This window comes from Lissotriton helveticus, chromosome 7, assembly GCF_964261635.1.
Source record: "Lissotriton helveticus chromosome 7, aLisHel1.1, whole genome shotgun sequence".
Lineage (NCBI taxonomy): Eukaryota > Metazoa > Chordata > Amphibia > Caudata > Salamandridae > Lissotriton > Lissotriton helveticus.
This window is the reverse complement of record NC_136068.1, coordinates 644,616,069-644,630,525: the sequence shown is the minus strand read 5'-3', so window position 1 is coordinate 644,630,525 and position 14,457 is coordinate 644,616,069. Positions and strand designations below refer to the sequence as shown.

At 42.4% G+C, this 14,457-nt stretch overlaps 1 long non-coding RNA gene across 1 annotated transcript in view; it reads right to left on the bottom strand.

Annotated features, from left to right (window-relative positions):
* Positions 1 to 1,081: 1,081 nt before the first annotated feature.
* The window catches only part of LOC144766945 (uncharacterized), a 91,982-nt gene continuing 78,606 nt past the window's right edge, over positions 1,082 to 14,457 (bottom strand). The window contains exon 3 of the long non-coding RNA XR_013597995.1: positions 1,082 to 1,449. This is a non-coding gene — a long non-coding RNA (uncharacterized LOC144766945). The remainder of the gene's footprint in view (positions 1,450 to 14,457) is intronic.

Sequence of the window (14,457 nt, the reverse complement as noted above, 5' to 3'; positions counted from 1 at the left end):
CTTCTAGAGGCACCACAAGGATGAAAAAATATAATTCACAAAAACCCTAAAGCAATATGGCACACTCCTTCCCAGAGCAGTGAATAATAAACGAGTGGCTCTTGAGGATAATTTATTATTGTTTATAATCCCTTTTTTGTAGTTTTTATGGTGTCCTGCCCATACTTCTATTATAGGTTTTTCAATTAATGGGGAGCCCCAAGGCCCCCTATCCCCTTGCCAGCTCCCCACCAGCACACCTACCTGATGCTGGCAGGATCCAGCCTTTTTATATAAAAATTGATTTCCCAGTGCCCCTCTGGGCTACCCAAAAGTGGACAAATCCTTCAAGGCTGCGGGGAGAGTTCAAAACCACTACAGCCCCTGCTGCGTCCACACCTGCACCCATATTGGGTGCCATCCAAAACTATCGTGTTTTTTTTAAAGAAAAAGGATACCCAGGTGCCCATCATGGGAATCCACAACTTGCAAAACTATTGGCGCCAGAAATTTTCCCAGATAGCCTACTTCTTGGGTGCGAGAAGGCTCATTCACTTTCTTGCCATCCGGTTGGGAGCAGATTTTTTAATATACTTCCTAATAGGGCACTGTGAGGTAGCTAGGAATTTTGGTAACACACTCTGATGATATGGATGGACTCAGTCCCTATTTTCTGACTTTTGTTTCTGAATACACAGTCCTACTTAATTTGTAAGAACTCTATGACAGCAATACTGTAATAATAGTGGAATCTAGAACAGCTGTTAAGCAAACTAATCAGTAGTAACTTTAAAAGTTTTTATTACAAATAATAAACATCACAAAACTACAACAACCCAAATTACATTAACAAATGATTCCAACAATTATAAAAAAAAAAACAGCCAACTTTACTAATTGATAATTTCTTCCTCACATTTTGAGAAGCAGCTTGGTGTAGCTGTGCCATCTCAGCCACCTCAGCCTGGTTTAAAGTCTTTCATATGGTAGTTTTAGTTTTGAAGCCAGCTAGCAAAAAAGTATTAACAATGTTTCTCATGTGTATAGTTTTTTAAAAGGAGTTCACAAAGGCTAGCTTGGGCAGAATAAGCTTGTGCTGCAGAATTGCAAAGCTCTTTATGTGCTTCCCCATTCTTTCAACCTGGTAACACTGTGCCTGCTCAGGTATGCTATGCTGAATGAAACAATAATCTGGCATGTTTTAACAACGCTCATGTTTGCTGCTCATGTAAGCAGATAATTATTTCCTCAGAGACAAGTAGATCTACACAGCACAAACTTGTGCAAGAACACAAATATCCTTTTATGCAATACAAATAATATCACTTCTCCAATTAATAGTTTTTCCCCACTTTTCACAGAGTAATTATTTCCTTTTTTTTCAAAAGTGAACATGACTTCTTTTACTCCTCCATGTACTTTCTCACATGATAGTTTTCTTGTTCACAATGTCTGGTTTCCATTTTCCTCCTACAAAAAGAGAAAATAACCAAAAATTATACAAGTTACATACTAGTCAATAAATCATAACAGTCGTTCTTCATTATATTCTGTAAAGTTTTCATCTTTGATCCATAATCACAAATTTATATCTAGTATACTACTAACTTTTTATTCCTTTCTATGGAAAAATTTGACATCCCCACTCACTGCATTTTTTCACAAATAAATTATAACATGCCATCAAACCTGATTTCATTAACATTTATAAAGTATCACGTTCGTCTTGTGACACCTTTCCTAAGTCTGAGCATGGTGCTTCACTCTAGAAATAGCAATATGATCACAAACTGAGCAATCTCTGGTTCTGCACCCGATCACATCACAGCATTTTTTGAAAAATGTAATAAGAATCATAACTATTGGTTGAGCCTTGGCCCTTTTTTAGTTCTTGCCTAGGCAGAGCGCATGCGCTGCTCCAGGAGATAACCTTTAGAAAATGGTCAGCTCTTTTCAAGCACTCGTGCTTGTGCTGGCATCCACCTTGCAGGATCGAGCAGTGGCACTCACACTAATTGAAAACAGATGGGTCTCGTGCCGCTGCCGCTCTCTCCCACAAGATGGATGCCAGCACAAGAACGAGTTCTTCTGTTTCTAATTCTGCGGAGCTGCATGGAGGTATTTACATGCGAGGGCATAGCCACTATCAATGCATATTACGAAGCCACCTCTCCTTCAGTACGAGTTCATGGAGTCAGACTATCCTTCCCATTAGCATACCAATTTGGTTTTGAGACTACAAGGGGCAATTCCCCTTTTTTCTGACATGCCAATTTTGCATGTTAGGGTGTGAAAAATAGGCATACAATATGTATAAAAAGTAGATATATTTTGAGTGCAGTAGGGATCATTTTAGGTCCGGACGAGTATGCTGTGGGGACGAATTAGGAAATATGTTGACCCAGTAGGGGACATGTCATTACAGTATACCCCTATGTATCCCCATTTTTTAGTATTTCCAGCTAGGGAAGTGAATAAAATTAGTTTTTTTCCACTAGCCAGGGAATTTTTATAACTCACCCCTATTCTTCACAGACCCTACCACTCTCAATCCCACACTACACATAACCTATTTCACAAAAAATTGCTCCCATGTATTTTTAGGTTGTAGCACACCCCGCCCCATAGAGAGATGGTAAGACCCCTATGTTGAAGCATGACACTAAGGGATTCTTAGTGTGTGAGGGGTATTTTAAAAACACTTGTGCTTTTCCATGACATTTCATGGATCACCAATACACCTCTTTGTAACCACTAAAAAACAAAAATAGTCTTTTGATTGCAGGGTAGAATCTTATTGTTTAGAAAAAATGTTGAACAGGAGGTTGGTTCTATCTTAATATCTCTTTACTCCCTCCCTTTTTGTTATTTTTATTATAGTTAGGGACATGCTTGTGCTTTTTTTTTGTTGTCGACTTTATTGCCTTTTGTTAAAAGTTTATTTTTTCTTTTATGTTGTCTTATTTGTTACAGGTTATCCTACACCGGATTTATGTACTACGTATAATGCTTTGATAATTTTCTTGCAGTGCGTTACTTTAACAACATGTAACAAATGGGATGATTTGCATAAAACGTGCTCCAAACAGCTACAAACACACTGATGTTCTGCATTCCGCAATATTGAGTAGACACTTTGCACCCAGTTTGAATCTACGGTAATGGATATTAAAGGGTTTTAGTTGCCAGTCAATAAGTAATTTGTGGGTAACGTAATTAATTAGTAAAAGAGCTCGAATGGTGAGCGTAGTTTTCAAGTGCCATCGTATGTTTTTCTTTGAGGTACCCCCCATCCCCGCCACACCTATGGTATTTGACATATGTGTTACATTGGCATCTAATCAATTGAATCTATTGAATCTGCTAATATCATGTGTTTTTTTTAATTTGTAATTTTTTTCAAGTTTGCTTTTGCTTTGCCTGCCATTCTTCACCTTCTTTGCTTGGTGTGGTGTTCCCATTCCTGTTTGTGCTTCACGGTGATTGCTGTTTTATTTTGTAATTTTCGTATAGCGGTGTTCACATCCCCGTGTCTACTTCATGGTGTTTACTTTTTATTTTATATTTTTGTATAGTGTCAACCCTCACTCTCCATTACTCCGTCTCCTTCCTTTTGGAGAAACACAGCGCTCCCTCTACTCCGGGTTCAGTCAGTTCTCCGCTGCGGACCAAGAGCCACCTTCTTCCACTTTGAGCCAGTTGCAGGCATGCAGAGGCAGAACCTGTGAGCTTCCTCTCTCACAGTCAGGCCATGGACAAGGCAGAAGCAGGACCTGTGAGTTTCCCCCCTCGCAAGCAGGCCATTGACGAGGCAGAGGCAGGACCCGAGATCTCCCCCTTGCAGGCAGGCCATGGACAAGGCAGAGGCAGGACCCATGTGCTTCCCCCTCCCAGGCAGGCCATGGACAATTCAGGACCCCTTGAGTTCCCTCCCTCCAGGCAGGCAATGGACAAGGCAGGAACTGTGAGCTTCACTCCTCGCAGGCAGGCCATGATTGAGGCAGAGGCAGGAAGCAGGAGCTTCCCCAACGCAGCCAGGCCATGGACGAGGCACAGACAGGAACCGTGAGCTTCCCCCTTTGCAGGCAGGCCATGGACTAGGCAGAGGCAGGATCCATGAGCTTCACCGGGACGTAGGTTAGGAAAGCAGTAAGTAAGTGGGCATATTAAACCAGATTTGGGTAGTAAGCAGTTTTTAAACAAGCACATGTGTTTTCGTCTGATCCTAGTTTACTTTGCAAGAGTTTGTGTTTTCAGCTGAGCCTCGTTAGTCACTTGCAAACAAATGAGGATCAGGTGAAAACACAAGCACTTATTTAAAAACTGATTTCTACCCAAATCTGGTATTGCTTCCTTCCCACGTGGGTTTTTAAGATTCTCCTGTACTCTTGTAACTTTGTTATGTGGTATGTATCTGCACAGCACTGGAAGTCAATGATGTTTTGGTCGAGGCAGAGGCAGTACCTGTGAACTTCCCCGGGACGCAGTTAAGGATAGCAGCAAATTAGTGGGCATATTGAACGAGGTTTGGGTAGAAAGCAGTTTTTAAACAACCATGTGTCTTTTCATCCGGTTATAGTGTACTTTGCAAGTGATTGTGTTTTAAGCTGATCCTTGTTAGTCGCTCACAAACAAACAAGGATCAGCTGAAAACATACTTGAGCCACTGACTTTGCAGTGTCTCCTCTCTGTATTGTGACGTAATTTCTTTCTCTTCCGGCTTCCTCACTTAGCGCGTGCACTTGTATGTCTCACACACATCACTTTTTCTCCTGTCCTCTACTGTTGTCATTGCTGCACATCTTGTGCTGATTCCTCCACTGCCACGGACTCTGCTTTCCAGCAGATCATGGGATTTCTTATTATATACACCTAATCTCCCTGCACACAACAGAAAGGTTCAAGCATCTGACCTCCATTCCCTTGCGAGAGACATATGTTCCCTCCCCTCCCTCTCTGTGCCTGATGCCCTTCAAGCTCCCAGGTCTCTGCCCCTGACTCTTATCCTTCTCACCTCTTCTTTTCTCCTACCCCTTCTGCCTCTACTCGCTAATGTCTCCTTTAGCCCCGGCTCCAACACCTGTTCCCTGTCTCGGGTGTCTCTCCTAGATACTCGTGGTCTTTTGTGTTTTATCTAATCTTTCTCGCCTTCCTCCTTTTTTTGGTCACTTTTACCTCCCACCTCTCTTACCTCCTGTCCCTCTTTCTCTACTTGTTCTTACAGTCTCAAACACCCCTCTGCATTTTGCTGTCTCCTAGCTCTGCCTCTTTTACCCCCTCAGTCTATGCTGTTTATGCTAACTCCCTGTCCCTCACCACTTCCTCCACTCTCCACCCCCCTCCCCCAACACGCACAGGTTTAAAATATCTTAAGAGTTTATTTACATAGATTCCTTCTAGAACGAGCCTTTTTACTTCTCTTGCAAATATGTGATGGCAATGGCAAATATAAACCGCATTAGACCTGTTGTAAAGGGATGGGACTAAACATTGCATCCTGGCAGCACTGTTGAGAAGAGCGCAACCTGACAAAGTTCTTCTAAACAAAAAAAAGGAAAATGTTGCTGGCAAAGTGACTGAAAGGAGACTTGTTATTATGAATCTATGGAAAATGTGTGATTATTTTGCATTTTGGCACCCCCTTTTTTCTCAGCCCCCGCTTAAGAAAAATCACTCCAAATCTTTTGAGGAAAGAGCTGACGTTGATGGACCTTTTTCTTGAGTTATGTGAACATTTGCCAAACAGGGATACACTTATGGGCATACTTAACTAGAATTATGGAGAGGAATGGACAGCATGCACCAGCAGATAGCACAGCTTAAATCTGAGCTTCATGTCAGCTTGAAGTTTCTGATCCCGGACACATTCAGAATTCATTCAGCTTGGATTTAAGCCCTGCTGTTGCATGCTGTTCACTCCTTCCCGGCAATCCGAAAGAGATGGATCCTCTCTGACTTCACTCCTAATGTTTTGCAGTATTGCTTTTGATTCATCTAGGGTCGCTTGAAGACCTTCAGTAGTCCTAGTGATTTGTCACACCTTCCATACCTAAAAGTGATTTTACTAGTCACAACATGGCCATTAAAGTCTGGCTACTGTTCCCTTCAAGGTTTTACTTACCACTTGGTCTCCAGAATGTCTTCATTCATGTGTAAGCTTTGAGCGACAGCTGTGGACCTTCAGGCTCTTCACTGCAGACCAGTTGAACTAGCCTAGGCCCAAGTAAATATGCTCCCCTGGCTCCAACATTCCCTGAAAATCATTCAGGCAGCAGTCATCCTTTCTGTATTCCCTTGTCCTGATGATGACCTTGAGTCATGAAGGTTGAAACACCATTGACTTCAATCAGCTGAATTGGGATTGTTAATTATAACATGATTTTTATTTGCGGTATAAAGAAAACATTCATGTATAATATTGCTTCTTAAATTACTTCCAAGATTTTGCTGTTTTATTTTTCTCATGTGTTACACATGCGCCATTTTTTAAACCTTGCACAAGCACAATGTGCTCACTTTGCCCTTAATGCAAATCCTAAAAAGCAAGGGTGTTGCTGAATTCTAACCCTAGTAAAGTCTAAATGTATGCTGTTTCAGTTAACATAACTTCATGAATAAACTTTCTGAAGGTGGCATTTCTAAAATAGTAAGGATTTATCGTTGCCATTTCAAAGATATGAAACATGATGCAGCTAATCCTTTCTATTCAGGAATTACAGCTGAAAATTATTAAGGAATTCCTAATGCTAGCCTATGCTAAAAGTAGACATCACATTAGTGAAAAGTGAATTTAGCCATTTATCACTACCAGGACATGCAAAACATAAAAGTACCTGCCTTACCTTTTACTTACACAGCATCCTGCCCTTATGGCTACCTGTGGCCTCCTTAGGGGTGTCTTATGTGCAATAAAAGGGAGTTTAAGGCTTGACAATTAGTTTAAATGTCAAGTTTAAGAGGCCGGAAACTGCAAACACAGGCCTTGCAATGGAAGGCATTATATTGGGTTGAAAGGCTAGTTGTTTGGTTGGCGCAATCAGTGCTGAAAGTCCTTGAGTAACATTTAGGTTGTAGGCCCGGGGTACATGGTAAACCACTTTACAAGAGACTTATTAGTAAACTAATATGCCAATTGTGTATACACCACTGTCACCATGTTTAGGGAAGAATCACACGCACATTTGCACTGGTCAGTAGTTGTAAAGCGCTCAGAGTCCTCAGGCCAACAAAAAGATTAAACAAAAAGAGGAGGTAATCATGCAAAAGGTTTGTGGGAAGACTACCCAAAGGATGACAACTCTAATATGTTGGGAGAAGGTGTTAGACATGGCAGAAATATTGAAAACGATTAATGCTGCAGTGCCACCCTTATCCATGATGAGAAAGATGTTGTCAGTGGTAGTAAAGAATGCAGTCTGTAAACTGTGATTAAGCCTAACTCTAGACCGGGAAGGGTCCAGGAGGGGTTGGCAGCCAATTGTTTGCTGATAAGGTTTTCCCAAACTTTGCTGGGTTTTGAAGGTGGTATAATGGTCTGTAGTTTGCCAGTGTTTCTGTGTCTGCTGAAGGTTTATTCAGTAGTGGTAGAAGGTTGGCATTTTTCCAAGCATCTGAGAAGGTGGTGGTGGTGAGAGAGTTGATGAGTATCATGGTAAGGACAGTGCAGCTGGAGTCAAGTCCTTTGGTGAATATGAAGTATGGACAAGGGTCAGACATGGCTTCTGAGTTAATGGAGTGAATGGTATTGGGGATTTCTGCAAGCATGATGATGGAACAGCAGGTGAGGGTGGTATTCAGTGAGGTTTTCTAATCAGGTTGGAGGGTTGTGAGGGTGGAGACATCTAGTTTGTGGTGGCTACGTTTTTGTACATTGAGCTGATTTGGTTTCTGTAGTGAGTGCGCTGGGAGCAGAGTTTCTGAAGGGGATTGATGGTAAAGGAGCTGGAAGTGGGGGAGGTGAATTCCTGTACTTTGGGAAAATTATTTTAGAATACTTGGAGCTGTTTTTGATCTGGTCTGTCAAGGTAGAGCATTCAGTGGATCTAAATCACTGATGATAGTACAGAAGGTCTAATCTTCAAGTGTTTTGTCACTGTCATCATGGGTGCGCTGCTAAATGTGTTGCAGCTGTTTGCAGGAGTGTTTGGTGAGTCATAGGTCACATGTTTATCAGCTTGCTTGTGGGTGGTCAGGGTGTCTGCTCAGGAGGTGATCCAAGAGTTGAAGTTGGTGATAGATCAACAGAGGTTGTCCAGGCAACAGGCATGCATTTCTGTTGTCCAGATTTCTTCAGGAATCTTGTTCCAGTTGCATCAGGTGGTTTTGGTGGGTGTGATGCCCTGTTCTTGGGGTAGGTGTAGGTTGAATGATATTACAAAGTAGTTATTCCAGGTGAGGGGCGTGGCCTCATCCACTGTGATATTTAAGAAGCACATGTGTTTTAAGAAGTTGGTAGATGAAGGGTTGAGGAGATGTCCAGTCACATGATCGTGAATCTTCATACATTGGGTGAGTCCAAGTGTGTTGAGATCTTCCGAGAGATTGTTCATGTTTGTGTAATCTTCCATGTGGAAGTTGGGTTTGTTGAGGAGAATGAACGAATTGGAGTACAGGACCAGTGATGCCATGAAGTCCAAAATGGTGTTTGTGAATTTGAATCTAGGACTGGTAGGTTGATAAAGTAGGGTACCTGTTTCCGTGGTATTGCTTGAGATGTTAAACGTCAAAGCCATTTGGTCAAGATGGCTTCTCAAGTTATCAAATGAGATGGAGCAGTGGATGTTTTCTTTGTATAAAATGTCTACTCCTCCTCCAGGTTTGTCACTGAGATGTTGGTGACCTTTGTCAAATTGAGCCAGATCATGGTCTTGAAAAAGAGGTCAGGGAAAACAATGTTGTGGGATGTACCAAACTTTGATGGAATATCTGATGAGGGGGTATGCAGTGGAGGAGGGTGGGGTGTGTGCGGTATGTGGGGGTGTTATGAGGGTTTGAGTCTTGGGGCAGGGTTGAATACAGGTGGTTGATTAGGTGACACAATATAATTTGGTCTTCAATGTGGGTGGAGGATGGAGGGACTGGGAGAAAACTAGGAGTTTGATTTTGAAAAACCAAAGTCACTCACAAATTAGAGGGATGGCTGTCAAATCTGATTGCGGCCATATACCAAACATTTACTACATGAAAATAACCACAGTGATGGCAGGGCTAGCAGTTGCCCCTACATTTGCTAGAGGATTGCTGCCATCCAGATATACACTACTCCACCCACCCAGTTCTAAAGATGGCCTCAAGTTCTGTTTGATCAATTCATCAACATAGAGCAGATGTTGCAGCCAGGGGGCTCTTTTTGGTTTAGCTCTTCATGGTAGACCTCCTTGCTCAGTATTAAACAGTTTTTCCATTGTTTACTGCAGGACACCGATGAATGACTTTCATATGTAGAGTTTCATTTTATTCAGACAATCCCAGTTTAATCTTAAAATAATGGGTTACTTGTGGCGTCTTCCTCTACCAATATGGTGGCAAACTAAGTGCCAGGGTACATATTACACAAAGTTCCCCTGGGGCGCAATGGGCATTTGTGCCCACTTTGCACCCCCCAGGGCACTTTGGTATTACAGAAGGGGCAGCAGATGCTTGTACGTCCCCTTCTGTAATACTCATAATCACTTGCGCACACACAGCGCCTGTTCTTTCTCAGGAGGGCATTCCCTCATTGGCATGGGGGCGTGCCCTTTTGCAAATGAGGGAATCCCTTTGACACCATTGCCGTATTAAAGACGTGAGTACAGAAGCAAAGTAGCTCTCAGGAGGTGCACGTACAGTGTTCTACCTCATTGCAGGCTCTGGAGCGGGTAAAGATTGTCCTGTGGACTTCCCAGAAATCCCCTTGCAAGTTGGTGAGGTAACTCACTCACTTACCTGCAAGGGTATCTCTAATGCCCTTTAAAAGTGTAGTTTGCCACCAGCACAGTGAAACATGGAGCGCATGCTTTAAAGCCGCTCTGTATTTCACTTGAATGGGCTGCCCTCAGGGCAGCACAAGTTCACAAGTAGTGGACATGGAGAGAGTGCCCTGGGCAGTGGGCCGTGGCTGGGTGGAAGGTAGTCAACTCCGGCTCACAGCCGACCGGAATAATGTAAATAAATAAATAAATAAAATGATTTTAATTGCTCGCACTGAAACGCATTTTGCGTTTCAGCGCATGATGCAGATGAGCTTTCTAACATACCCTCAAACCTTTTTCACTTAACTCAGGAGCAATAATTTATCTTTTACTCATCGGTGGGGCCCATAGCCTGAATCAGTGATAATAGAAGGTGAGCTGCTCGATTGCGGGGTACCTAAGATCTATACTTTATACATTATATACATTTCAAAGTTATCGACTAGCCTGTATAAAAAGGAAAACAAATACATCAAGGTACTTCTCCTTTCAGTTGAAGGACCAACTAGTAGAAGTCAGTTGATCGCGATTAAGACCAGCCCAATCACAGAATTCCTTATCAATGTTAATATTTGTTTTTGTCATGACTTTATTTAAATTAATAAAAACAAACTCAAGTTTAGATTTTCAATAGTTTATCTATTTCATGAGGAAATTAATTTAGCATATTCTTTGACAAGTGAAATTTAAGCATTTATTTAGTACAGATTAATTGAGAAAAATAAATTTAAAAAGCATATTACCCATCAGTCATAGGCAAATGACTAAGTCTCATTAAACAGGTTCCCAAGCTTTCCATCTCTATTCTCCTCAATGACCCTCTCTTGACTTAAAATCTCTGCAATCGATCGTCTTCTCTGCTCCATCAAATTTAAAGTCCAAAAATATTTCAAAGTCTTTAGCACCATAAAATTGTTCAATCCAACAGCATGTCGTGGTGCAAAATAAAATCCGTGGAGCCAACTTTGTTCTCTCTATTGCCTAAGCTCTTTTATACCCTTTTTCTCTAACTATCTAACTTAAAATTGAAACTTTTATAGTCCACAGTCATTTCTGCAAAGCAGAAGAACAGTAGATAGAAGGTTATACGCTTGCGCTCAATAGTCATCAGTAATTAATGAAACTTATTGGGGCTTCTACTAGGGATAGAGATGACGTCTATCTAACCGTCACCATATAATGTAGAAATCCACATCAACAAAGATAAACACAATATATCCCGAGCAAATTCGAACAGTCGTATTATACAAATCATAAATCAAAAATGTAACATCATAATCCAAATAAGTGTCAATCTTCTTTTTTAATGTTCACAACAGCATCCTTTTGAGTTCTAGTCAACACGTGTTTCGTCTAATTAGCAGTATATGCATGTAGACTTCATCAGGGCTAGAATGTACAACAAGGACAATAATTACTGACTGATTTTGTCAATGTAGGACACATTTGAAATAAAAAAGAAGAGGCAAGATTTATCTCAACCCTGTGTCATCCATACCACAGCAGAAGACAGGAGCACCTAAAGCAGCAAGTGCCTCTACATGTGCAAAAAGCACATCCAAACAAAACAACCAAATGTGAGTGAAAAAGTGCATAAGAATAAGCAATAAAGTGACCAAAAAATATTCATATATAACAAGTGCAAAGAGGACCAAATAAAACACCAAAGGAACCAAGATCAAGAAATAAATAAGAAACAGAAGAAAGTAACACGTAGAAGCATATCCAGCCAAACAAGATCCACATAGGACGTGACTCATAAAAAAGACCCCAAGTGATAGAAAATCATTAACAATCAATAAAGTTAAGGCTCACCAACACATGTATTTACGATACTGGCAACACCACTGACTACCAGTTCCAAATGGCGCAATAAGAAAACTAAAAGAAGAGAAAAAATTTAGCAATATAAAGCCCATATCGACATAGTAATGAAGCTGCTAATCCAGAAATATCTAGATCATCACAGTAAGCAAAATATCACAAAGGCTGCTATACTCACTAGAATCAAAGTTCAAAGTAGACTCCACGAAGAAGTAACACCTCAAGTTTAAAAGTTATTGAAACTCATAACTTGGGATCTAATACTGATGTCTTGTTTTAGATTGCGTGACCTGATTATGCCCTGACGAGGGTTTCGATAACTTTTAAACTTTTAAAGCGATCATCAGAGCCAGTCACCACCCACGGTACATGAACTCTCGGATGTTGACTCCCAGGATAGTTTGGACAATGAGCTCCAGGCCGGCCCATCTGGTGTGCCAGGGACCAACAGGTCCCAGGCCCCCGTCTTCCCCACCACCACGTCTGCTCCAACTACAACAGCACAGCAGACCCATGTTGTCACGGCCTGTGCCTCCACCGCTGCCACCTCTGCCACCACCACCACCACCACCACCACCACCACCACCAGTTCCACCTGCAGCACCCTCCCTGTCCAAGGGGATGACCAGGATACACCAACAACTGTGGCGGGCAGGGAGAGTGTGTGTGGACCCACCATGGTGAGGCAACTGGTCACTGGCAGCAGGGCAGGTGGGAGGGCCAGGGCCCAGACCTCAGGAGGTTGGCACACCATCCCTGGTCCATTTCACCAGAGTCATCGGGGCATATGAACAGGTCCAGTGACAAAGTGGCCGGTCTGATGAACTATTACGTGAGCTCATCCTGCTGATGAGGTCCATCGACACAAGCATTGGACAAATGGTGGAGCTCATGGCCCAGCAAGTGGCATTACTGAGGGACAGGCCTGCATCCCAAATAACACCTTCGCCCCCCTTTGTTGTGCTGCAGGATGACAATGCACAATCCTTCCCTGCGGCCACAGAGAGGGGTGAGTCCTCAGACATTCATTAAACACAGATGAGGGGAGAGGGTCAACCGTATCTACAACTCTACCACCCCGAACCCCCTGAACCACAGTTATACACACGTAGAGGGGTGGAGAGACTCAAAGTAAACCCCAAAGCAACCCAAATAACAAAACAAATGTGATTGTTTTGAAAATACTGCCCTCGCTCACACACCGAAGTGTGTGACATGCTTCATCATCGGGTCTGCTTACAATTCGCCCAGGTGTAGCCACACTCTGGACGGAGCATAGGGGAGGGGTTTAAACATAAAAAACCACAGGACACAATACAAAACCAAACAACATATACACATGAACAGAAATGTGATCAGTGAATGTCACCCCGTGAATGGAACTGAAGTGCAACACGTGCAGTTAATGGGGAAGTGTTTAAAACTGGTTTGGGGATAACAAACAAGACTTTATTAACAGGTTCCGCAACCAGGATTAAAAGAAAAGAAAGGATGGGTAGTGTTTCCAAGAGAAAATGAAGTTCTCAAAACAACCCTCCTAGTACCGCTGTTGTCAAAATGTTTCGACCGACTTACTGCGCCAAGAGGGTCACCCCGGTCTTCTTCAGGACGTGTGTTGCTATCAGTCCTGCTATTGGTCGAGCCGTAGTTCGGTCAAAGTACCAATTAGCTGATAACACAGGATTCCAATTGAATCGACATGCGTGGAGGGGATCCCAACAACGCGGGAAACATAAGCTGGAAGTATAATAATCCCATGTAAATCTGTAGTAAAGGGGGATGCACACAAACCATTTCCAACATCCCTTGGATTGTGATATAAGAAAATTTAAAGATTGGTCCGTTTTACCGGCCTAAGGGCATATTATATTCATCACCCTTCAATATCAATAAACTATTTTAATGTGCAATGCTATGATCAAACAAGAGTCTACACCTCTTCACAGGTTCGGACTATGTATCCGGTTGTGGTATTAACTAACAGGATATATACCCCACATGCAAAGTCTGAGAGAGTAGTGTAGTGTCACTCCCATTCCAGAACTCACCGAGTTTATTAAAGATGTAAACTCGACATGGCGCACTGCAGGTAGGTGTCCCAAGATCACAACCTGTATACATAGAAACAAGATGAGGAAAAAAAATAGCACCACAAACGGGCTCTGTCATTTCATGCTCAATCCCAAAATGCAGTGAACCCCTGCCATAGGCATCAATGACAACAAATAAGTGAGATAGGCTCAGCGAAATGCACTCGTGTTAGCCCATAGAGGGGAGCCTGCATCAGAGAATGGAATAATTACTAGCCCCCCTGTACACTCCTTACTGTTCCGAGGAAAAACCTCGTACGACTGCCTGCTCTCGGATCGCCACGTAGATAAAAGCGGCTTCCGGGAATCCATAGAAGTAACCTCTGTGTTCTGCCGTCCGTTCACGCACTCCACGCATCACATGACGCGCCGTCCGTCCGTCCGGTACCGGAATCACGGTAATCATGGGAAATGGAGTTCCCAGTCGCGGGTGCCTGGTTAAACTATCGGATGTTCCGATCAATATGCCTTCGGTTGACTTATTAAGTAGTAGGGGGAAGAGATATACAACAATGAAGAAGTATAGAGTCAAAGGCCCCCAACTACCATAGGTAGTGTTTCAGATCGTGTCACAATTGGTAAAAAGAAAAACTTTTTTGCATATATGTGTATAT